Raw genomic sequence first — 26,046 nt, 5'->3', positions numbered from 1 at the left:
TAATTCAACGACGAAGCATGGATTTGCTTTTTCTAATATTTTCTTATAGATGAATGACGTTCGATTAATGTATAGTTCCAAAAATTTTCAATTTATTCACAAGTATACAATATTACATAAATAACAATATTACAATTAAAAATTACAAAGAAATTACAATGACAATTAACCAATCATGTGCCATTTTCATTGTCAATTTCATGAATATCATTTCCTAATGTCGTGATAATTGGGTTATGGTAACTAAAGTGCGAGATATATACATGAGCACTTAAATCCTTAATGAATCGTGCAAAAACTGCATCGATTGTTGTCCCGTGTCGGGAGAGAACGTTCGTGAGCGGCTCCCCCACCTCAACAAGCGCATATGGTGAGAGAGGGACAGTGAACGGTGAGCGGTGGTGGGGGTACCCGCATTTTCGTGTCGATCCTGACTCGGTTTTACTCCGTCCCCGAATTACGCGCCTAAAGAAGTTTCACTTCAATAAAAATAAAAATTAGAAGCGCGAAACACCGCCTCTATGTCTTCTTCTTCCTAGCACTATCGCAACTCATTGCCTAGGTAGGCTGTTGGGGTCGGCTCTTCTCGTTCTCAGGTTATAGCTTCTTCGGTTCTGAGTGTCGCTTTCATCTAGGCCGTTTCTTTGTAGGATTTTGGAGCATTGGGTCATCCAGGAGTTCTTTGGTCTACCTCTGGATGACTGTCTTTGAAGCTCTATAGACATTGCCTGCTTCACAGGGTGGTCTGGTGGTCTCCGTCTTATGTGCCCATACCATCTCAACTGTCGTTCCTCTAGCTTACTGTTTATGTCAGTGACACCCAGGCTACCACGAATGCGTGAGCTTTTAATTTTATCTTTTAATGATACTCCTGCCATCCATCTAAGCATTCGCATTTCTGCTGATTCGAGTTGCCTAGAGTAGGAGTTGTACATAGTCCAGCATTCGGAGCCATACATTATCGCGGGTCTAACAATAGTCTGGTATGTCTTTCCTTTAAGTTTTATCTTTTCAAACCCAGAACGATTGGCTTTCCTCCGCTTCATTTTGCTTGCCCCTGGAGTCCTGCAAGCTGACCCTAACATAATGACTATGGACGGCCGGCATAGTCCAGTGGTAACGCATTGGACTGCCATTCCGAAGGTCGCGGGTTCGAACCCGGCGTGCGCAAATAAATTTTATTTGATTAATTTGTGTTATTTCACAATTAATTAATTAAAATAATATATAGTATATTTGCGGCACGTTTCAGAGTGGAAGATACTACCATTGGAGGGGACCCACCCTTTCCCGACGGCTGTGTGAGGAAACTGATTGTTTAACCTCCTTAGCCGCACACGTCAGGACTCTAATTTTTTTTTTGTAAAAAGAAGCTACATTTATTTTAAAACGAATCTAGACCCTCCAATGTCCCTGCATGCATGATTGTTAGTACGAAATAATGTATGCATACTTACATTAATAGTAACACAAAATAAGAACACATATGAAATGTGTTCGCCTGGTGGTTTGGCATCTAAAATTAAATAATAAATAAGGAGCACAAATTTTATAAGTGGAAGTATGATTGAAACATAAAAATATACAAGCCGCGTATCGAGGGCAGTTTACCCCACTATCACGGGGCGGTCCCGGCAAGAATGAGCGTGGCAAGCGGCCTGGCCACAACGATCCCAAGCACCCGCGTCCCTTAGCCAGTTTTCAAACTAGAAGATACTACCAGTATCGCCCTGGTGTAAGACCACCATTCAGAATTGAAACGTTGCTCCAAATGGCTTTAGCCGTGTTTAGTGACTAGATCTGAATAGCCAGGTACTTCCCTACCTTCCTCTTTCCCTTCCCCACTTACCTTCAGCCTCACAACATCCCCCAATTGGGGATGCCATAGTCTCACTGGCTCCAGACGGGAGCAGTTGGGACTCTTGTGAGGTATACACTATAAAAAAAAAAAAAAAAAATGTCAGTCTCTGGATCACCGAGGAGAGATTCCCCCTCGCTGCCAGATAGGGTAGTGCATCTTTGCGTATGTTTTTCCATGAAGCTTTGGTTGATTGAATATTGTTTTTATCCACCGATGGTCGTCAGACGTGGAACCAGAGTGACCCAACTAACTAGGGCTGGATCCGCTATCATTGCCCGTTTACGGTCAATTATCGGATTAAACTAATGAGCCTGGATACCCATTAGATATGGTGTTTGCGACTAGTACCCGAATATGTCGAGTTGCCACACCCACCATTTATGAGCCGCCACTAACATGCGGAACAGACGCTCACTGCTTCTCACTTTAGCCGTACTTTTGGGGTCCCCCGACGGATTGGTTACCATCAACTTCACCCTCCAGTCCGTTGCCCGTTGGTCACCGCGTGGAGGTATGAGAAGCGAGGGTGGGAGAAGCTATGTCGGTCCAGGTCCTAGGACCAATGTATTGCGCTATAACCACCCGACCGCCACTAAGTGTTAAAAAATATAGTTTGCCTCCATTGAAAGGAATTTCAACGTCAATATGATATGCTAAGGTTAATCATTTGAATGAAGTTGGACGTAATCTTTAAATAGTATAATACAAAGTCGCTTTCCGCGTCTGTCTGTTTGTGAGCTTAGTTCACCTTAACTGCGCAACAGATTTTGATAGGGTTTTCACTATCATTTACAAACTACGGCTACGTAAAAGTAAAAAATTCTAATAAAATAATAACTTTAATATACCGGGTTTTCCAATTAGAGGTATTATTTTGAGATTCAATCGTAAAAGATCAATGGTTTCGTTGCTTGTGTGGCACGTAACGCCGTCTTGTTGAAAGTAAACGTTGTCCAGATCAATACCATCTAATTCCGGCCATAAAAAATCATTAATCATCTCTCGATAGCGCAATCCAGTCACCGTAACTATTGCTCCAGCCTCATTTTCGAAAAAGTAAGGTCCAACGACTCCGCCGTACCATAAACCGCACCAAACAGTCACACGTTGAGGATAGAGAGGCTTCTCAACAATAACTCTTGGGTTTTCCGAGCCCCAGATGCGACAATTTTTCTCGTTGACGAAGCCACCGAGGTGGGAATGGGCCCCATCACTCAAGATGATTTGCATTTGATTCACTCAAGTGAATTTTAATAATTAATAATTTCAATGCGTTGTTGAAGCGTGTATCGTTCCATTTTTATCAATGGCGTAGTTTCTACTTGTCAAATGTCAAAAAATGACAGCTTGAAAAATGAAAGTTATTGACAGTCAGAGTACAATTCGGAAAATTTATAAGATTATACAGGGTGTTAAGAGAAGTACTTGACTTTCTTTAACCAGTGATTCCTGATATTATTTGGAGTAAAAACATTGAATGAAATTTTAGTCTCCGGTGATTTTATTAACGTTTTCTCATTCATTTTGATCTTGTTAAATTAAACAAGTGATCTTGTTAAATTTTACACTGCTAAAATGTTAAATCAGCACAGATTTATATTTCACAGAATTATTACCGTGGATTTCGTTCGATGTCTGGTTATTCTCGAATGACATATTGTTTTGATAATACGGCAAGCAATAGGCAGTATAAAATAGGCAGATGTATGTGTAAAAATAGCAAGGAAACAAAAGCAATGACGACCGTAAATTTAGGTTTTGAAAAAAAAAATTAAAATTCAAAAATGAAATCATCAAATGTCAGATTGATGATATCCGAAAATTTCAAAAATCCCTTAATCTAGATTGCATACAATGTAAATAATGTGAATGTACTGTGACGATTTCAACTTGTCTGGTCACTTAATTTAATAAACATGTAACAATATTGTACACTTGCAAAAAAAAATTTTTTTTTTTTTAAAGTTATTTTAGAATGTTCGTATTCGGAAATTTAGCTGTAAAATCACTGTATGTAGGATTAATTATGGTTCGTTACTTGGTGTTGATTACTGGGCATTGATTTGTGGTGGATGTTACGAGGTCCGGAACTGAAGTTCTGCCTGCGTAGTAAATCCGGTAGATCCTTGATCTGCGATGAAATTGATGTTGGTCTGCAGAGATTGTTGCGTTCTGCGGTGAATTTGATGCTTGGTCTGCAGCTGCTGGTGCGGTGTTTCACTGAAATTGAGATTTTTTGGCACTATACTATTCGAATATACGAGTTTCTTGGTTCAGATTAGTGGGTATATTTGATATACTTAAGTTTCAGAATTGGTGGGACAATAATGTTTTTTTTTTAAATGTGCTTAATAATTCGACAATCAGACTCTAATAAATATACTGGACTTGAAAATGTTGAAAATGAGATTGTAAGTAATGAGATTGGAAGTTACTTACTCGATTGTCCAGGATTCCAGCTTCAACGTTCGACCTACCGTGTCCACTAAAAATTATTATCACCAGAAATGTCGAGGGTCACCAGTGTGGCAGCGTGAACGTCGGGATCACCAGTATGGCAGTGTAAAGTCGGGATCACCAGTGTGGCAGGATAAATGTAATTTACGATTTTTTATAAATTTAATTTAGATTAAATTTGATAATATTATTATTAAGTTCTGCAAGTGTTTTAGTTTTTTATTATTGTGACAGCTGTTTCGGCTTACAAGGCCATTTTCAAACTGTGGTTAGTCCACATTGAGACGACGTTTTTATACTATAAATTTTGAAGGTGCATACATTGATTTATTACTGGTTACACCGATGACATGATCTATTGTTGGTTAAACCAATCTATGTTTTCCCCTCAGTAAATGGTAATGGGTTCTTAATTATTTACTAATGACTTTATTGCTATGAATTATTTGGGTGCATTATACTGCTTGGGTTTTGTGAAAATACTAAGAAGTGGTGAGTAAATTATTTTCCGTACTTTATTAATTAGTGTTAAATTTGGGTCATTCGTTCGTTTATTGATTTCTAATTGTTCAAGTAAATTTAATCTAATGCCCTTTTTTCTATATGCAATGGTTTAGGACCCTTGTTGTTAAGTGGGTTATGATTATTCACCAAGAGATGTTCTGCGAATTTTGAGGATGTGTTTTTATTATTATAACATCGTATATGTTCTTGGAATCTAGTTGAGAACATATACGATGTTATAATAATAAAAACACATCCTCAAAATTCGCAGAACATCTCTTGGTGAATAATCATAACCCACTTAACAACAAGGGTCCTAAACCATTGCATATAGAAAAAAAGGGCATTAGATTAAATTTACTTGAACAATTAGAAATCAATAAACGAACGAATGACCCAAATTTAACACTAATTAATAAAGTACGGAAAATAATTTACTCACCACTTCTTAGTATTTTCACAAAACCCAAGCAGTATAATGCACCCAAATAATTCATAGCAATAAAGTCATTAGTAAATAATTAAGAACCCATTACCATTTACTGAGGGGAAAACATAGATTGGTTTAACCAACAATAGATCATGTCATCGGTGTAACCAGTAATAAATCAATGTATGCACCTTCAAAATTTATAGTATAAAAACGTCGTCTCAATGTGGACTAACCACAGTTTGAAAATGGCCTTGTAAGCCGAAACAGCTGTCACAATAATAAAAAACTAAAACACTTGCAGAACTTAATAATAATATTATCAAATTTAATCTAAATTAAATTTATAAAAAATCGTAAATTACATTTATCCTGCCACACTGGTGATCCCGACTTTACACTGCCATACTGGTGATCCCGACGTTCACGCTGCCACAAAAGCATACCAGTTACCAATGGTGTGTAATCTATTTAATAACAGAATAAGAGACAACAATAATGTTTGTAAAAGACAAAGATTTAAAATATACAACTGACCGGTCAGCTGCTGATTTGGCATCGCATCTGGGTTCCCACCCAGGCGTCGTGAGTTCAATTCCTCAAAAAAAATTTCCGCTTATTGTGGTGGTAGTAGGAGATTTTCAAATATTGTCACGTTATTCGCAACCCGGGAATGTTTGTGTGTTTAAATAATAATAAAAAAATAAAAAAAATAAAATATACAGGGTGTATCGGCACTAACCCGACAAACTTTAACCAGCTATTCCTTAGCACATTTGGAGTAAAAAATGTTATGTACACTTTGCTGTCCGGTAACATTTTTTTTCTTTTAAAAACAAAAAATAAATAAAATTTCCACACTCCGCTACTGCCCACAGTATAGGGGTAAAATAATTGGCAACGCCGCGCTACTGTCATCTCTTTCACACATATTCTGTCTCAAGTCCCGTGTGGTTCCCGCCACCCCGTCTCGTATCAGTGGTCAGTGCTGTTTTGGGAGTTCGCATGTCATCAAGTTTCTAGTTTCGTTTTTGTTTTGTTATCTAAGTTTTTACTGTTGAAATATGCCCCTCAATTATCCACCTGCCGAGCAAGCAGATATTGTTTTTGTTTATGGATTTTGCAATGGAAATTCACGAGCAGCCGTAAGGGAGTATCGCATGAGGTTTCCTGGAAGACGCGTCCCACACCATGCTACCTTTGTCCAGGTTTGTACCCTATCAATTGTTTATTGAAACTATTTACATTCATTGATAATGCCAAAAAGCGCTTTTGAAATTTAAACTGGGAACATTAAAAACATAACAAGGGGCCACCAACTTTAAAAATGTAAATTGTACTTTAGGTGATTTGTGTTCAGTGGTCACTAAACGGCGTTTTAAAAAGTTAATTAATTTTAATCTCTAATAAATGCATCATTCACTGCAATTGAATTCACTCCCTTTCTCACCATGGGATTATTTAAATTACTTGAATTCAATTTCACCCCTGTGAATCCAAGATATCAACCGTACCTAGTTAAGAAAATTATAATTTAAAACACTTTGTTATACATTTTACTATAAAAAAATGAAATAAATGAAGAGAAAACGTAAGTTTTCTGATATGTGCCTAAAATAAGTGTTCTTTAAAAATAAAATGAGTGAAAAAGCCCGCGATTGTTTATTTGACATTATTACTGAGCTGAATAATAAAAGCAGTTGTTATTTGTTGTTTTGTTTCAGATGTATCAACAATTGCGTGACTGTGGCATCGGACGGATTGAAGGCGCCGGCGGAGGACACAACATCGTTCCTGTGGCAGTTGAGGAGAGAATCCTGAACTTAATTACCGAAGACCCCACGCTGTCCGTGCGTCGGGTCGCTCTGATGATAGGACACAGGGAACACATGGCGGTATGGAGAGTTCTGAAGAAGCACGGGCTCAAACCTTTTCACTATAGGCGCTGCCAAGGCCTCATGGAGAATGACCACTTTTCCAGAGTCGTGTACTGCAGAAGAATGCTGCATAATGTCATAAGAGATGCAGACTTCATGAAAAACATATTGTTTACCGACGAAGCACAGTTCACTAAAACAGGAGTGCTAAATGTGCACAACTTGCACCATTGGGCTGAACAAAACCCCAAGCTTGTTCGGGAGTCGTCGAGCCAGGACAGATTTTCCATCAACATGTGGGCAGGAATCCTGGGAAATCAAATACTCGGTCCAATCGAGTTGCCTCCCAGACTAAATGGACCGATGTATTTGGAGTTCTTACAAGTGCAACTGGGCGAGATTCTGGAAGATGTGAACCTCGAATTACTACGGAGAATGTGGTTCCAGCACGATGGAGCCCCACCACACTATTCGATTGCCGTGCGGAACTACTTGGATGTCGAGTTTCCTGGTCGTTGGATAGGCCGTGGAAGTCCGGCCATTGCTTGGCCACCAAGATCACTCGACCTGACCCCCCTGGATTACTACCTGTGGGGGGCTCTCAAGGAAAAAGTGTATGCTAAGCCAATAGCCTCAAGAGAGCAACTGCTCGAACGAGTGATGGAAGCCGCTGCAGAAATTAAAGCAAATCCTGCAAACTTAAATAATCAAAATATAACAAGACTACACGCTTGCATCGAAAATAATGGTAGTCACTTCGAACAAATGCTCCAATAAAAAAATTAACATAAACTACATGTCCGCATTTTCATTTATTATTTATTGGTAAAATTCTCACAATGTCATTCATTTACACATCAATATTACCTACATATCAATATTTAATAAAATCTGTAGAAGAGTATGCCCGTCGGCATTCAACAAGTTTTTCGACAAGTGTGTCGAAAAGCGTCTTCTCTCTTTCCTACACACTAAATATTAATGGTTAAAAATGAGACGACTGATGCTTGTAAGCGCGCCAATACGTAAAAACAACGAAACTCGAATAAGAATTGCCAGGTGGGTTTTTTAATCGCTTTAATCTGACTTTAAACAATAATTAAACACGTAAAAATTATTTAATATAATATTACAGTACAGTACTTTGAACCTTCGCAATAAATTTATTTGATTTTAAGTTTAGTTTGTAGAACTCCATTTCAATTTAGAGATTTTTTTTATTTTAACAGTCTTATTAAAAAATTTATAAAAACAGTGTGTTTATAAACAAGTTCTGCTAGTTGTAATTATTATTACGCGTGACAGCTGTTTCACCTTCTGACGGCATTATCAAACTTTGGTAAAGCCACTTACAGACGACGTAAGTGATAACTTTCTTTTTTTATTATTCTGGCTTTATTGATTTCCGAGTAAATTGTCGTAAATTATTATTTGCTAATCCCAATATTATTTGCTAATGCTAATAATTAAGTGAAATTTTAAACAATGCAATAATAGGATTATTGCATTGTTAATTTCACTTAATGTCGTTGGTATTTCCAACTGATGACTCAGGGGTTTATTTCCCTGAATAATTAAGTATTTTGGGGTCTAATTATTATGCATTTCATTACATCCGATAATTTAAACAATTTTTATGTTGAATTGGGGTAAGTTTTATGGCTAAGGGAAGGAGTGGAAGGTGAGGAAGTACCTGGATATTCAGATCTGGTCACCAAATACGGCTAGTCATTTCAAGCAACGTTTAAATTCTAAACCTGGATATTCAGATCTGGTCACCAAATACGGCTAGTCATTTCAAGCAACGTTTAAATTCTGAACCTGGATATTCAGATCTGGTCACCAAATACGGCTAGTCATTTCAAGCAACGTTTAAATTCTAAACCTGGATATTCAGATCTGGTCACCAAATACGGCTAGTCATTTCAAGCAACGTTTAAATTCTGAACCTGGATATTCAGATCTGGTCACCAAATACGGCTAGTCATTTCAAGCAACGTTTAAATTCTGAATTAATTAATCAATTACGAAAAAGCGTGGGGTTAAGAATATTTTTTTTAAATTATAGTTGTAATTTATTGTCGATTTTTTAAAAAAATTGCGATATTTTAAATAAAATTTAATAATTATTGTTTAAATAAATTAGCAATCTGGCAGCATTCATTTGCAGGTGGTCAATCCAATGCAGTCATGACGTTTGTGTGAGTGCTTTCCTTTGTCTCAGTGTGTTGCGCAGCAGTTTTATATGAACCGTTTTTTGATTCATCGGGATTGTTTTTAAAACTATACATTCTTTGTACCTTCAAATTAGTGGAAATAAACTTAAGTGTGTCAAGCTGCTCGTTATATTCCGGTAATTCTGGAAGGCTTTTAACATAAGCAATAATATTCATAAATCACATTCCGCGAAGTTGTAAATAACTAAATTTATTAAAAAATATACGTTGTAGGATAGCCTAGCAAGTAACATTTTGACAGAGCACTTACGGTGATTTAAAAAACAACGGCGCTGTTCAAATAATCCAATTATTATTATTGATAAGTACCTAAGTGAGGAAAATTGTTTTTAAAAGTGCTCAGAATTATTGGACTTCGATTATAAATTCAGGAAATCAACTAATTAGTTTCTTAGTTTCAAAATTAGACTATTTAATACGTGAAACGCGTAAGAGGTGAAACCAAAGCATTCCAGAGGTGAAACAATTTAGATACAAAAATAAAACTGATGTGTACAATACAAGAAGACAATCAGTGATTCGCATACGAAAAATGTGAATAATCATTATTGTTAAATAAAATATTTCTTTTCTGGTACTGGATTATGTAATACGGGCTTCGTTCCCAGCAACACGCGAGAGTTGCGATGTTGCTTTCAAATTTTGACAAAGGATAAAACAGTGGTGACATGTGGTGAAAATATGTTTAATTAATTTTTTATTAAAAAAAAACGTTACCGGACAGCAAAGTGCACATAACATTTTTTACTCCAAATGTGCTAAGGAATAGCTGGTTAAAGTTTGTCGGGTTAGTGCCGATACACCCTGTATATATATATTCGTTGACGAACAGACACGCGAAAGCGTTCAGTTTGAGACGAAATTCAGGACATAAGGCCTCTGAAAATGGACAGTGAGATCTGTCCGAAACGTCAGAAATTAAAAAGTCTTTTTAAGGACTACTTTATGCGGGTAAACCGAGAACATTATTCTACATCTTACACCCGTGAAAACCATAATCATAACATATATATATATATATACTGGTATTATCGATCAATCATTAATCAGTTTCATTTCGCCTAGGAGTCAAAAGGTCCTGTATAGAACAGTTTTCTATCAAATCGGCATAGATTACACTTTTTGGAATTATCTAATCGGAAATTATCTATCGAGAAGAGAAGAACTTTCCCTTCCCCACTACCTTCAGCCAAAACCTACGCATTACATATCACTGGCTCCAGGCGGTTGTAGTCAAGAGTTTGTAGGGTGTGAAAAAAAATCCTCGATTGAGGTCCGTTGTGAGGCTGAAGTAAGTAGGGACAGTTTTGAGATAGGAATGGTTGGGAAGTAAAGTGTAATCGATTAATTAACAATATCTGATATTTATTTCGAATGGCTATTTTTTAATTTTTTTTTATTTATTCTTAAATATATTTGTATTACAAGGGTATGGTATATTGTCCTCCACGCTAAGAGTTCACCTGTGTTGTGGAGGACTTTCGTGAGCATGGTCGCGCTGTTGATAACCACACCGATATTGATAGTGCAATAAATTGTGAACCGACATACGCTGGCAACACTGGATGTGTTTTCTATGAAATAACATTCCTTAACGACAGACGGCTACGTAAAAGTAAAAAATGCTAATAAAATAATAACTTTAATATACCGGGTTTTCCAATTAGAGGTATTATTTTGAGATTCAATCGTAAAAGATCAATGGTTTCGTTGCTTGTGTGGCGCGTAACGCCGTCTTGTTGAAAGTAAACGTTGTCCAGATCAATACCATCTAATTCCAGCCATAAAAAATCATTAATCATCTCTCGATAGCGCAATCAAGTCACCGTAACTATTGCTCCAGCCTCATTTTCGAAAAAGTTGGGTCCAATAACTCCACCGGACCATAAACCGCACCAAAAAGTCACACGTTGAAGATAAAGAGACTTTTCAATAATAACTTTTGGGTTTTCCGAGCCCCAAATGCGATAATTTTGCTTGTTGACGAAGCCACCGATATGGAAATGGGCCTCATCACTCAAGATGATTTGCATTTGATTCACTCATGTGAATTTTAATAATTTCAATGCGTTGTTGAAGCGTGTATCGTTCCATTTTTATTAATGACGTAGTTTTTAGTTGTCAAATGTCAAAAAATGACAGCTTCAAAATTAACATCTACCTAAATAGCGGGCTATTCAAAATAACACCTCTATTGGAAAACCCGTACATCGGCAGTCGGCATGAACTTTTTGACACTGAACACAACTAATAACTAGACATCTTCTAAAAATAAAAAGAACTAACAACTTCAACATAGCTAACAACATTACACTTCTAGACATAACTAACAACTTTTGTTTCTCCAGGCGGGAATGGAATCAATTGATCCCGTCTTACATGAATTAGGTAATTAACTCTATGGATGGTTTATATGAATTCTTTCAAATCTGAGAGCTTCGTTGATTCACCTCCACTCATCAATAAGCCCGTTATTTTGCAAAACGAACGACAATACACAAAAATTTGTGCATATTGACAGCTTATCTGAGTCCTTGGAGAACAAGCTAAAAGCAGCGGCTTTTGTCTACCAACTGTCGGAATCATATTCTGAACGTGCTCGCAAATATAGCTAACTGACCATTGTTGAGGATTTTTGTCAATATCGTATTGACATAGGCCTTTATCGATCGTCCAGGTCATCAAATAAGACAAAAGTAAATTCACGCAACTTTTCGTATGGTGGTCTCTCACTGGGACAATGTTCACATTATCCGTAGGGTTGGGCAGAGTTCTTCCATTCGCATCAGTTCATCATTATGAAGTTGCACATTATTTATCCTCATTAATTCCACACAGGAGGCACATGTCATCTTTGTAAATGCTGTGTAGAGGGTCTTATTGAAGAGAAGAAGGAGTGAACACAGGTCTTGAAGAGACCAATGTTGTAGGAGGGGGGAAACACAAAGTCCGATAAATCGTTCCACTGCCGAGCTATTGAACTAAAGAACGAGTCTTAGTAATTTATTGGTCGCGGGTTGTTTCCCGAGTATGCACAGGAGTCGAAAAAATCACTGACACTAGGTACTCAGAGCATCTTTCATTGTAATACCGGTAGAACAAAGATCGCATACCTACGTGACGTCTGTGCTCTAAAGATTTAAATCCGCTTGTTAAGATAGGGGAATCTATCAAACGGACCGCACGTTTATGTACACTCAAGGGTTTTTTCAGGTATTTTGGGGATCCATACCAGAGGTGGCTGTCAAATTCAATAGTGGGGCACACTTGCAATTTGTACAGGGTTAGCATTTTGTTGTTTTTTTTCTATCAAAATACGGTACAGCCTCAGTTTAAAATGTAATTAATAATGTATGTATTTTTAATTTCGCAGGACTTTGATAATAATTTTGCAACGCTCAAGGCAAAACCCTAAAATTTGGGATAAGTTATGTAATACGCAACTGCACTCAGCAACTCCTTCGAAGTAATGAACTTAGGACATACTTCGCCTTACTTCAACTTCGCTTTAAACTCTCCAAGAAGTGAACTAGCTAATCCATTTGCTATAATATGGTGCTCTGTACTCGAGAAAACTTGTTAATTTATTCAATTATGGAGCTCCTAAAATGGATATAAACAATATACATTTATATATAAAAGGTTGGTAAAGTTTCCGGATTTTTATTAGTATAATTTAGTGAAGTTGCAAACCTATCCCCAAGTCTTTTAAAACAAACTTGTCGGCATACAAGTATGCACTAAACTGTAGTCTTGAGTATTTTTTTATTACCCCAAATTGTATTTTTAAGATAAGATGATGTTGCCCGAAGATATGAAAGTAGGAAAAAAAATTACTAGTAAGATTAATATAAAAGTGTGTGTGTGTTTCTTTTTTAAATACGAGAATCATAACTGTTCGAAGTCTAGAACCGATAACTAGAACCACGGTAACCCCAATTGAGGGAAGGTTTGGAGAATGAAGATAGTTAGAGAAGGGATAAAGACGAGGGAGAGAAAAGGGTTGAGGAATACCAACCTGGCTATTAAAATCTTGACCGATTCGTAGAACTAATGCCATTTCATGCAAATACTGGTTGTATCTTACAAGGGAGATACTGAGAATATTCGCTTTTCAAAAACAATGTTATTACGCTTGTCGTATTTAAATATAAAAGAAATAACATAAAATATATATTTATGATGGATAATGCAGCGGTAATAGTAGTGCCATTCCTCGTGTCATACGACGCCGAACCAGTACGTCCGTTCCGCTATGTGAGATGAGTAATTTGAGATCATCAGCAAAAAGCAAGCAAGTGGCATATTTGATGCATTCTTGAATGTCTTTAATTAAAATTATAAATAGAAGTGGCCCTAGATTTGACCCCTGTGGTACTCCAGAGAATGCAGAAAATTCCATAGACCCATATTCGTCGATGAATATGTATTGTCTCTTATTTCTCAAATAGGTGGCCAAAAAATTTAGAAGAGGCTTGTCTAAGAAACCTATTCTATACGTCGTGATCAACTTGGTCAAACGCCTTGGCGAAGTCCGAGTAGATCACTTCGGTATATACCTTTTTTGATATGATCTTCCACATTCGAGAAAATAATGTTCGAAATTTGTATTTTATCGGAAAGTTAAAGTTTAACCATAAATTTAATCATAAAAGAAACAAGTTTAACATTTCAGGCTAATTTGTTCGCTTTTGGGAACAACTCGAATGGTCTCATAGAAATCGTTGTATCTCTCCGACACTGTCATGGTGAGAAATATGATATGTTAGAAAAAGAAAACACAAAGCTTAATATTCAAATATGGAAGTCAACCACAGAAGAATTAAAATGTGAACCTTTTTGAAACCAAATTTAGCAAATGCATTTAGAAAAAAACGTAAGAAATTTCTAAAGTTTTTTATTATTATTTTTTCATATGAAACGACGAAAAAGTGAGGTAACAGTAATGTTTGTATTACATTTGTCTAATAAAATGCGTGTGTTTTTTTAGTATATTTTTTCGTTTTCAGTAATTTTAGTTACAAAAAACTTTAGTTGAGCTATTCTTTTTTTTATGTTTGCATTTATTTTTTTAATATATCCAAATTTATATATTTTTTTTAAATATAAAATTTTGAAAGAAAATTCTATCACCTTTCCAATGTAGTTTAAGTTTTAGGATACGTACAGAAATATTCCATTTATTTGAATTTTATTGCGAAAAGGAAATTATCTGACTTTCTGTCGAAATATGGCAGAGGCCTGAGGAATTAACAAAAGTCAAAATGCTCTGACAGTAAAGAGAGTTTTCTTTGGTTCTACTTGTATAATATTTTACTTAATTACTAAGCTTAATCATCCGCACTTATTTTTTTCCTAGGAAACATTGAAAAGTAATGCGATTCCGTGACAACTTATATTGAAATAAAACCGTAGAGCAAAACCAGTTTTAAATCAATCTGAACAAAACATTTTCAAAGCTACAATCAGTATTTACTTTCATATTCAATGCATAGCTAATTTTCCTTTGCAGGAAAGTTGATAGCTTTACAAATACTGTAGTCCGTAGTACGTCACATCGCTAGCGTCGCTAGCGCAGTGTTTCAGTTTTCAGTAGAACCAAGTAGAACTCAGTAGAACTCGACGTTCGTTGCAGGACGAACGTGGCGCCGCGACACTTTGTAAGCTTGTTGAAAACGGCGTCGAAAGATCGCGGAAAGAGTTCATTTAGTTTGGAGTACTTGCTTCTAGCCCTTTAAAACATTGTTGCTAAAATATTGCTAGTTAAATATTACAAACTCAAACAAAACGTTTTCTGCTAGTAAATAATATTTTCATAAACACATTGTTTATATCATTTTATATAGGTTTTGTGTTGTGTTTGTTTGTAAACTTTTATTAAAAGTTTCGAGTGAATTGAACAAGGAGTTCAATAACAAGGCTCGTATATTTGACAACTGAAAAGATCACAAGGTAAGCATATTTATGAAAAATACTTATTACATGTTTTAGAAATCATTTATCTCATTACAATTATTTATGAATTCATGTTTGATGTGTTTTCTTTGTATATATGTGTTTGTTGTCATTCAATATATTCTTCGCAAACATTAAAATTTACGAACGTGTAATGGGTTTGCCATTCATATGCATACTCCGAAAATATAAAGCGATATTTAAGTATTAAAATAATTTATAAGCTGATGTATAATATTTTAAATTCTGTGACAGATGAAACAAGAATAAAATCAACATTTTATATTATAAGAGTAAGAATGTTCAGTTATAATAACAATAAATCTAATTGTAAAAATAGAAAGCAAACAGGAATAAACAAATAAAAATATTTTTTTATACATCAGCTGACTATAATAATGTATTACAGTATACTTGCAATAAAAGTAATATTATAAAAATAATAATAATAACACCACATTTTTTAAAATTTCAATATGTTGTGGAACTAATGGTTCTTTCCTCAGGATACAAAAAGTAACTAACTAACTAACCATCACGCCGTTTCCTCGCAGGGGTTGGCAGAGAGGACTGATCGCCAAACACCTCGATCTTGGCACACACTCTTTGCTTTAACCATATTCGTACATCGTATCATACATATTCTTCTGTTATTCCGACTCTTGAAAATCCCTCGGGCGTCCCCAACTTCTTCTATCATTCACATTCACGTCATAATTATATTCACCTTCCAATTTTTTCTTCGTTCACTCGCTCTACATTCCCCAAACCATCTAATCGTCCCGTTCTTAATCTTAATCATTACGCTAATATCAGCCTTGCATTCTTTGCGAATCTCCACATTTCTTACAAATCGGATCTAATTCTATAGAATTAAGTCAGCTTTTCTCTTTCCTCTGCCCATTGTGGACTGTTAGCTCCGCTTCTTTGAACCATGTTACAACGGACAAGATACAATGTGTACTAAAATTAAAATTACATGAACAAAACTGTAAAAATTAACGGTGGGAGAGGTATGGTGGGAGGTGTTTACAAGTTACAACTACCGATATTAATGAGTACTGGATTCATTAATTCAAATTTATGAAACGATTGAATTATTACTACCGTTATATAAATTTATGAAACGAATAAATTATTACTACCATTATATAAATTTTCGGTAAAATTTCCATGTTCCGCTTACCTACTTATAATTGGTGACACAAAACTTCCTTTCAAATTGTCTAGTACAAGAAACAACTATTTACGTCCTAGGAGATGTAATGATACTCCCAAAATAGATTATTAGGTTCTTCGTTTGGGTTATAATAATTTGTGCGTATTTAGATTGAAGTGGAGCCTTTCAGCAAACGTCACATAATACTAATCAGTTCAAACATTTAACGGATCATTTACAATCTTCCACAAATGTTTCTTGTAGTAATTATGTCGAAACGAAATGCTATTTCGATAAGTTGAGCGAATTAAAAAGTAAGGAAATTTTACCTAAATGGCTTTTAACCCCTCAGGCCTCTGGCATATTGATCGTTATATTTCTTAAAGATGCTGTCAAAAAATCGGAGAACTTCTGTGTATTTCGGCTTTTTAATAAGATCTAAAGAAATGGAATATTTCAGAACGTATCCCAAAACTAAAAACTGTTTTTGAAAGGTGATAAAATACGCTATCAAATTTTATTATTACAAATAAACATATAATATTTAAATTCCTAAAAATTTTAAATCAAACATGACCAAATTAAAATGGCTCACTTTACGTTTTTTTGTCAAAACACTAAACTACAATTACTGATAATAATAGAAAAACACATATTTCATTAGATTAATATATTTCAGTTAAATTTACAAAGTTTTATAAATGTTTCTCAAATTGCGGTCGGAACATTTCACACACTTTCATAGAGGTGTACATTTAATTAATTAATAATCTATGGTTTACTTCTATAACTGAATATAAAGCTTGGTGTTTTCTCCTTCTAACAACTTTAGTTCATGTTTCTTACTATGACGGAACGGGAGATAGAGATTTCTATGAGGCCATATTATGATCTGTTCCGATAAGCTAACAAATTAAATCGGTAACAACCCGAACAAATTAGCCCAATTAAAACAACTTACTAGTAAAAGTTTCTTTAAAATATCATAATATTTCAATCAATTCGTAACTAACCAATCATCACGTCATTCCACCTAACGGGATTAGCTTGACTCATTCGTCCTCATAAGAATGCTCTTCTATTAAAGCGAACGCGAATTTTGACAATAGCCAACTCAAATTTTGTATTTCCACAAATCATCAAATTTTCAAAATAGATGTATTGCATTGTACCTTCATCAACATCTTGCCTCTGCTCCACGAATTATTAAAATCTCGCAACATTCCCCCAATTATATTGAAGATGCTATGGTTTTATCGGCTGTAATAATAATCTTTTAATTAAAATGTTAAATCTTCTGTGCCAATATTAATTTCAAGCAATAAAGGCGAATTCCTATAGCGGCAAACTATTTAACCTAATCGTTTACGGATCGTTTATATTCATGGCCACTTAATTAAAATAACAATTATTACATGTTTTGAAAACGAATTTCTTTAACTAGCTTGTGTGTACCCGGTGTTGCTCGGGTTTATAAATTGTTTGGGGTTTTGAGTTAGTGAATTCCAGTATTTCTGAAATGTGGGTGTATTTTTAAGGTGGAAAAAATATTTTTGTAAAAAATTATTAAGATTATTTTGTTAAGTGGTTGTTTCACTTGATCGTGCCATGACTTTTTCGGGCGTCTGACTTAATCTACCATTTATCTCATATTGTATCATGAAACCCACATTATTACTATTAAGAAACCACTTTAATTTGTCTTCGTTCATTTCAGTGCAGAATAATGCGTTAAGTCGTCACTCGTCGTTTACTGCCATATACCATACTGTCAACCCACTATATATTATTATAACGTCTTTAATTCGACTACATATCTCTTTCGCAGGAAGGGAAATAACTATTTTAAAGAAAAACACACAATTCTCACATAATTAAAATAAGTTAATTTGCTTTATTATTAATTTTTTTAACACTTAATTCATATTCTAAAATTTTTATTTTTATAATTTACCAGCTGACGTGTACCCGGCTAGGAGTAATGGTGAGGAGTAATGTTTTGAGGTAGTGAATTCTAGTGTACCTAAAAACTGGGTTTATTTTATGCAAAAAAAATTAAAAGTTTACTTTTTACAAGTTTTTGTTCACTTGATCGTGTCTTCCTCGGGTGTGACCATCTTCCACCAATCGCTACTGTATACTAAATTAATTCTACTAAAAACCTACATTATGTTGACTTTTATTTGACTGCGTATCTCACTCCAGTGCAGATATGATGCGTTGTCTTCCTCGGGCGTCATCGAATTTTTCTACAATTCTCTACTTTATATCATATTGTTACTATTATAAAACTACATCATGTCGTATTTTATTCTACTCCGTATCTCATTCGCAAAGATAATGCTTGAAGTTTTCTCGACTTCTTCTAACACTCAAACCCCTTTCTGAACACTCCTGGCACTAATAACGAAGAACTTAGAAATTTTCAGAGCAATTGGCCCAGTAGTTTTGAGTCTATTGGGCACAAACATAGATACATTCATACTAATTTTCCTGTTAGATAATATTTATTTAGCCTTACTTAACCTTGCTTAACCAACATTACCAAACACAAACAAAAATATCCCCTAGTTTCAAGGTACAAGATTTGAACAGGAAAAATATTTATTACTAGCGTCAATATTTTATCTTTGTAAGTCACTTACCATTTAGATCATCAAAATGTTGTGTAAGTGCTAAATTTTTCTAGCACCAGCTACGCACTTAGCCAAAAACATTTTCCTTATAAAATGGAAGAAGGTACCTAATGGAACTTTGTTTGAAAAACAGCGTTTGACTTATTTTAAAAAAATGTTTGAATCTATCAAAATATAAATATGCAATTTCATTTTCTCGACAAATTTTTTTTATCTAAGTGAAATAAACTTCGCCATAGATTTTTTTATAAAACACAATTAAGATTTATTTTCCTTAATTTAATATTATATTCCAAAAGGAACTCGTGTAAATATAAATATATGAATAATTTATTAAAAATTAGTAAAATTATGTTGCTTTACTCTTTGTACGGTCAATTACGGTGAACAACATTTCGTATTTGTATTGGACTGTTCATTGCTCAATAAGAACGGGTCGCTTTTGTGAATCGTTTGTACTTGTGTTTAATAGTTAAGTTTGAATGACTTGAGATCTTAATATGCGGGTGCTTTTAATCTTTTCTGCCCTATCTAGTTTTTCTTCCCACTCCCTTCAAGCTTACATCATATCCTGAGAATACCTGGGAATCCATAAAATGGGAATGCATTCGTTCCACTGGATATGGACAGTTGAATGTTGTTGCGACTCTTGTAATCATATGAAAATAAGCGGACTACTCGTAGATATATACTGGTGTTTCAGCACATATCGACTATCGATAACTAGTGACATTTTTAAAAATTACAAACAAAGAAAATCACATGTCACCACTGGACACAACCTAGCACATCACGTGACCGAACGCGTATCACGTCAATCACGTGATCCATTGCCACGTCACGTATCACACAACCAAATTACATCCATCATATCTTTCTCCAAATAAGCACCATAATCGCTGATTAAAGTCTGTCGGGTACGTGCTAGTTCAACCTGCGTTTTGTACATCTATATTAGTTGTCTCGGCACATTTTAAATTGAAAATAATATACTGAACGACCTTTCAAGATGAAAAGCACCCACAACCTCCCCAACCCTCCCCCCGTGATGAATGAAGACTAGTTTATTCCCGTCTGTGGCCACATCCCTTTGGCGCAGAGGATAGCGCGTTGGACTTCTAATCCAAAGGTCGTGGGTTCGAACCCCACAAGGGATATACGTGAATGTCACAAACATCATAAAAATTTTCACACAAAAAGATTTATTTTATTTTTAAGAGATTTTTTTGATCTGACGTATGCCCGAAATCTGATGTATTTTATTTTGTCAACGTTTTATTACAGATGTTCGGATGTTTTAAATATTTTTTTCTTAAAGATTTTTTTAACAGTTTACAATAAATCGTATCATTAGGTACTTATACTACCTACAAACTTTAAGCAACTTAAAACATACTAATTTCGTAAATGTGTCTTTTTTGCGTAATTCTTGTTCAATATTGATTTGAATATAGTTCCTTCCAATAATATTTTGTCATATAATATTTTAAAACGATTTTTTTTAAAATTGAAATTATAATATTCCGTGATTTTTCTCGTGTTTGTATTATTTCTAATTTTAAAGCCTTTAATAATTCATAGTTTAAGTCCATTTTAAAATGACTTTTGAATTGGTAAAGTGGAATTGGAAAAAATAAATTGGAAAAGTTTAATTGGAAAAGCAGAATTGGAAAAGTGGAATTGGAAAAGCAGAATTGGAAAAGTGGAATTGGAAAAGTGGAATTGGAAAAGTGGAATTGGAAAAGTGGAATTGGAAAAGTGGAATTGGAAAAGTGGAATTGGAAAAGTGGAATTGGAAAAGTGGAATTGGAAAAGTGGAATTGGAATAGTAGAATTGGAAATGAAAAAGTGGAAGGGGTTCATAAAAAAAGTAATATTAGAGTCGTATCTCTCTTAGCATTTCAATAAGTTGGTAAAATTCGAATATATAGAGGTAGATAGTTACAGATTAATCACTTTAAAGAGACTCCTGCTTATGTAGTGGGGTACTGGAGGGATAAAAAAATAATTTCATTTAATTATTTTTTGTTTGTTAGAAAGCTGAAGAATGAAAAAAAATATAAAAAGAACATTTTCTAAATGAATCGTCTAACTCTAACGGAATAGATTAACTTTTTTTGGACATTTGCGGGGTTAGAGGGGATTGCTGGTGATGTTCTACCCGAGTTGTAAATTTTATTTTAAACTTTTGAATCTGTGAATCAACTTGAATATAATTTACCAGTACTTTCAGCGTCGCCCTGGTGAAATACCGACCACTATTTAGAATCTAAAAGTTACTTGAATTAGCTTTAGCCATGTTTCGTGACTAGATCTGAATAGCCAGGTGCTTTCCAACCTTCCTCCTCCCCATCCCAGTTCGCTCCCCGCTCCTTTCAGCCTCACAACATACCCCCAAAAGTTGATTCCATAATCCGGACAGTTGACATAAAAAATGATTTCCGACCTCAACAATACATGTTTGTAAAATTGTAGGTATTTTGAACCTCTCTCCTTGAAGTTTTGCGTACAAAGTTAACAGAAAGTTTGTACACAACAATCATTTTATTAACAAATAATTATTAGTCGCCTGAAATATCAATACAAATTGAAAATATCTCCCGAGTAAAAATAAATGCCGCCAACGGGAATTGAACCCTTGCCTTCTGATGTCCGGTCAGGTGATCTGAAACCAATGAGCTATGTCGCCTTATTTCCAACCCGCCAAATGATTCAATATGTACTAGTACCTCAATCAACAATTACTGCTTATTATATTTTTTCCACCTGTAAACAACCAACTTTATTTTTGTAGGAAAGGCTTTGTTAGTGCTAAATTTCTCACTAGATGGCGTCGAGACATATAACATCTTCATTTATTGGTGAAATATTTTTGACTTGTCAAATATTATAATTATTTAATATAATAATATAATTTAATAATGTCATAATTAGTTTTTATCCTTTATGCTATGCATAAACCTTGTCTTATAAACATTAGTTTATCAATAAAAAATCATAATCATTTTCTTGTTAAAAACACATAACCTCAAAATCCACATCAATTCCTTTCTCGATAATTCGCCTCTCCATTTCCAATCTCTTGAAGATTCAAGATTTGTTTCATTATTTTGTGTACAATAATTTATGGTCGGCTCACTGCGAAAGTCGCCATTTTTCAAACCATCTTTCGGTGCTGGTGGCATCAAAAGACATTTAAGTGGAATTATAACGAAATGGTCACTTATTATTTAAATTTCCAGGAATAATTTTTTGTCGAGTTGAAGGAAATTGACGATTTCTTTTATGACAAATCTACTATGGACCGGTAGCAATTGCTTTAAGCTCTGCAAGGTTTGAATGTCGAGCTTAGCGTGGCTTATATATAATAATAATACGATAATTTGCATAGTGGCGTTTTTGTCAAAATCTCTTCAATATAATCCGTATATAGGTCGTTAGCAGTGGCGGCTCGAGACTTTTGTGTGTACTAAAATGCTAATATTACAAATATGGCATTATTGATGTTGTTATAGTCGAAAACGTATTTTTTTTTTTTCGAAAATTCGGTTTATTGTATGAAGATTTTTAGGAAATCCGTGAAGCTCACGGTATATCTCAAATTTCCTAAAAATCTTCATAAAAAAAACTATTTAAAAAAAATGAAAAATCGTTTTGAACTACACAACATCACAACATTTTTCAAACTTAGCACTCTATCACACTCAAAAGTCACGATCCGCCAATGGTCGTAAGCACAGATATTAACAATGTTTCACGTTTTGTCTGTGATTTAAAAACTCTTTTTAAAATAATTAATTATGCGTTTAAAGTGTGTATTTCTTTGGTTAATTTTTTTTTCAGATTAACTTATTTTCAAGTTTATTAAATAACTGTGTTATTCAAAAGTTTAATAAAAAAAAATATAAAACAAATTCTACAATAATAATATCCCGTGATTTTTCACGGGCATGCGGAAGCACCTGCTATATTATCAACTGGTAGATCAATTTTTTGCAAAAACAGAAAAAATAAGAAAAAAATTTGCTTAGTAAAAATAAAAAAAATATATACAGGATGTCCGGGGGTTAGTGCACAATCTTCGAGAGGTGATTCTACGTGATACTAAAAGTAAAAAATATGAATAACTTTTGCTTTTAACTCAGTTTTCAGGTACAAATGTAATACAAATGGAAAATAAAATTCTTCTATGGAAAATATTTTTGTATGGGAAAAAAACCACGGATTTACGAAAAAAGTAATTGAACTTTTTTACTTCCACCGTTATGTACAGGATTTTCCGATAAGAGGTATTATTTTGAATAGCCCGCTATTTCGGTAGATGTTACTTTTGAAGCTGTCATTTTGACATTTGACCAGTAGAAACTACGCCATTAATAAAAATGAAACGATACACGCTTCAAAAACGCATTGAAATTATTAAAATTCACTTGAGTGAATCAAATGCAAATCATCTTGAGTGATGAGGCCCATTTCCACCTCGGTGGCTTCGTCAACAAGCAAAATTGTCGCATCTGGGGCTAGAAAAACCCAAGAATTATTGTTGAAAAGCCTCTCTATCCTCAACGTGTGACTGTTTGGTGCAGTTTATGGTCCGGCGGTGTCATTGGACCTTCCTTTTTCGAAAATGAGGCTGAAGCAACAGTTACGGTGAATGGATCGCTATCGAGAGATGATTAATGATTTTTTATGGCCGGAATTGGATGGTATTGATCTGGACAACGTTTATTTTCAACAAGACGGCGCTACGGGCCACACAAGCAACGAAACCATTGATCTTTTACGATTGAATATCAAAATAACACCTCTTATTGGAAAACCCTGTAGAATCACCTCGCGAAGTTCGTGCACTTTTCCGCTGGACACTCATACTTTGTGACCTTTAGTCCGTAATATTAAAAAAAGGTTTAATTTGAGTCTGCGTAGATTTTCGTAATACAATAGCCACAAAATGTTAAATTGTTCTAAAGTAACATTTACAAGAATGAAACATTCCTAGCACGAAAAAGGGAGGTTTCGTTTAATTACTTTTCTGTCAGGGTCTGTTGAATGTCAAAGAAATTTAATTATTTTTTCTATGTAGCGTGTGACATGACATCTCGTACCAGAAATAAGGCGAACTAAAACGTTTTCTAATCTGCGAAATGGTTTCATACTTGCAGACAAGGGGGTATTTAAGGGAGAGGTTTAAGGTTTCGGTTTTTTTTATCTGTGTGAATTTCGCACAAGCGTCCCAATTGCTCCCAACTGTTGATGAGAATATGGTATCCTCAATTGTGGTATTTTCCGCAGTGGCGGCTCGTGACTTTTGGTTGTACTAGAGTTCTAATATTACAAAAATGGCATTATTGATGTTGTTGTAGCAGAAAACGATTTTTTTATGATTTTCAGGAAATTTCAGTTTGGCTGTGATTTTCATGAAATCACCACGGATTTCCTAAAAATATTCATACAAAAAACGAATTCTCGAAATAAAATAAAAAATCGTTTTCAGCTTTAACAAAATCAATAATGCCATTTTTTGTAACATTAGCAATCTAGTACACCCCAAAGTCACGAGCCGTCACAAATATGTTGTAAGGCGTTATGGGGAAGAAAAAGAGATGGTGTAGGGTGAGGGGAGAATCTGGCGATTCATATCTGGTCACCAAACACCGCTAAAGCCATTTCAAGTAATGTTTCAATTCTGAATGATGGTCTTACACCAGGGCGATACTGAGCGTATGTTCCAAGATAGAACGTGCCTGTAATATACCTTATATTACATTAAATGTTCATATTTTGCAATAAAACAAATCAATAATGATAAATTAATAAACCACATACTATAATGATAAATTCAAAAACCTTTTTCAAGATTAAAAAAAAACATGGGACGAGTGTAATCAAATTTTAGGAAAGAAATGTAAAAATAATTGTGACCAAGTTGCCTCCAAATATTTGATGAAAGATCAGACCAAAGAAAATGTAAATAATGATTTTGTTAATTATTTCTCTGATAGTGTTTGCAATATGTTACATAAATGTAATTACAGGACAACTGGGTTTGAACCAGAGGAGATGCCTCAAAGTATGTACCTACCAAGGGCCAGAATTGCTGATATAGAAAGCATTGTAAGACAACTTAAAAACTCTTCTCATGGAATTGATAATATCAGAATGAGCGATATTAAAAAACACATATCTACCTTAGGTCCAATTATAACCCATTTTGTTAATAGGATCATATTTGAGGCAAAAATTCCAGATTACTTAAAATGCAGTATCATCCGACCCATTTATAAAGGCGGTGATCACACTGTATTGGGTAATTATAGACCGATTAGTATTTTGCCATCACTCGAAAAAATCCTTGAAAAATACATTCACCTGAAATTGATTAAATATTTAGAAGATTTTTCTATCATTGATACAAATCAATACGGATTCCAGAAAAAAAGGGCACTGAAATACTAATTCAGAAGTTTGCCAGCCTAATAAATAATGAATTAAATAGTAAAAATCATGTATTAGTCTTATTTATAGATTATTCCAAGGCATTTGACACTATTAATCATAAAAAATTATTGAAAATATTAGAAATCATAGGAATAAGAGGGAAACTTTAAAAACTCTTTGAAAATTACTTGAGCAACCGATGCATGAAAATAAAACTTTTGAACACCTTAAGTAAACAAAGGAAAATATTAGCAGGCGTTCCTCAAGGTTCCATATTAGGCCCAATTTTATATATTATTTAAGTATCTTTTATTGAGAACATTTTTAAACATGTAAAACACTTTGTATATGCGGACGATACTGCATTGGTGATTTCTCGCAGTGATTTGCAATTATGTATTGAACTTTTTTTTTTTTTTTACTTTATTTATTTTCATTTCTTTACATATATTATACATAATAATAGACAGTAAATAATAACATAATATATAT

At 34.5% G+C, this 26,046-nt stretch overlaps 2 protein-coding genes and 1 non-coding gene across 3 annotated transcripts in view; 2 read left to right on the top strand and 1 right to left on the bottom strand.

Moving 5' to 3' along the window:
• LOC149415242 (arrestin domain-containing protein 4-like) overlaps nt 1–26,046 on the bottom strand; it is a 137,500-nt gene that overhangs the window by 17,618 nt on the left and 93,836 nt on the right. The gene's annotated exons all lie outside the window — the stretch shown is intronic.
• Nucleotides 15,202–26,046, top strand: part of LOC149415241 (uncharacterized) — a 238,352-nt gene continuing 227,507 nt past the window's right edge. Inside the window, exon 1 of the mRNA XM_089642334.1 lies at nt 15,202–15,318. The gene's annotated coding sequence lies outside the window, so the exon portion shown is untranslated. The remainder of the gene's footprint in view (nt 15,319–26,046) is intronic.
• Nucleotides 20,201–20,273, top strand: TRNAR-UCU (transfer RNA arginine (anticodon UCU)). Its single transcript has one exon. It is a non-coding gene; the product is annotated as a tRNA-Arg (tRNA).

This window comes from Hesperophylax consimilis, chromosome 18 (genome assembly GCF_061612785.1).
Source record: "Hesperophylax consimilis isolate HC1 chromosome 18, BYU_Hcon_1.0, whole genome shotgun sequence".
Classification (NCBI taxonomy): domain Eukaryota; kingdom Metazoa; phylum Arthropoda; class Insecta; order Trichoptera; family Limnephilidae; genus Hesperophylax; species Hesperophylax consimilis.
The sequence above is the reverse complement of the archived record's forward strand: the minus strand, read 5'-3'. Positions and strand labels throughout refer to the sequence as shown.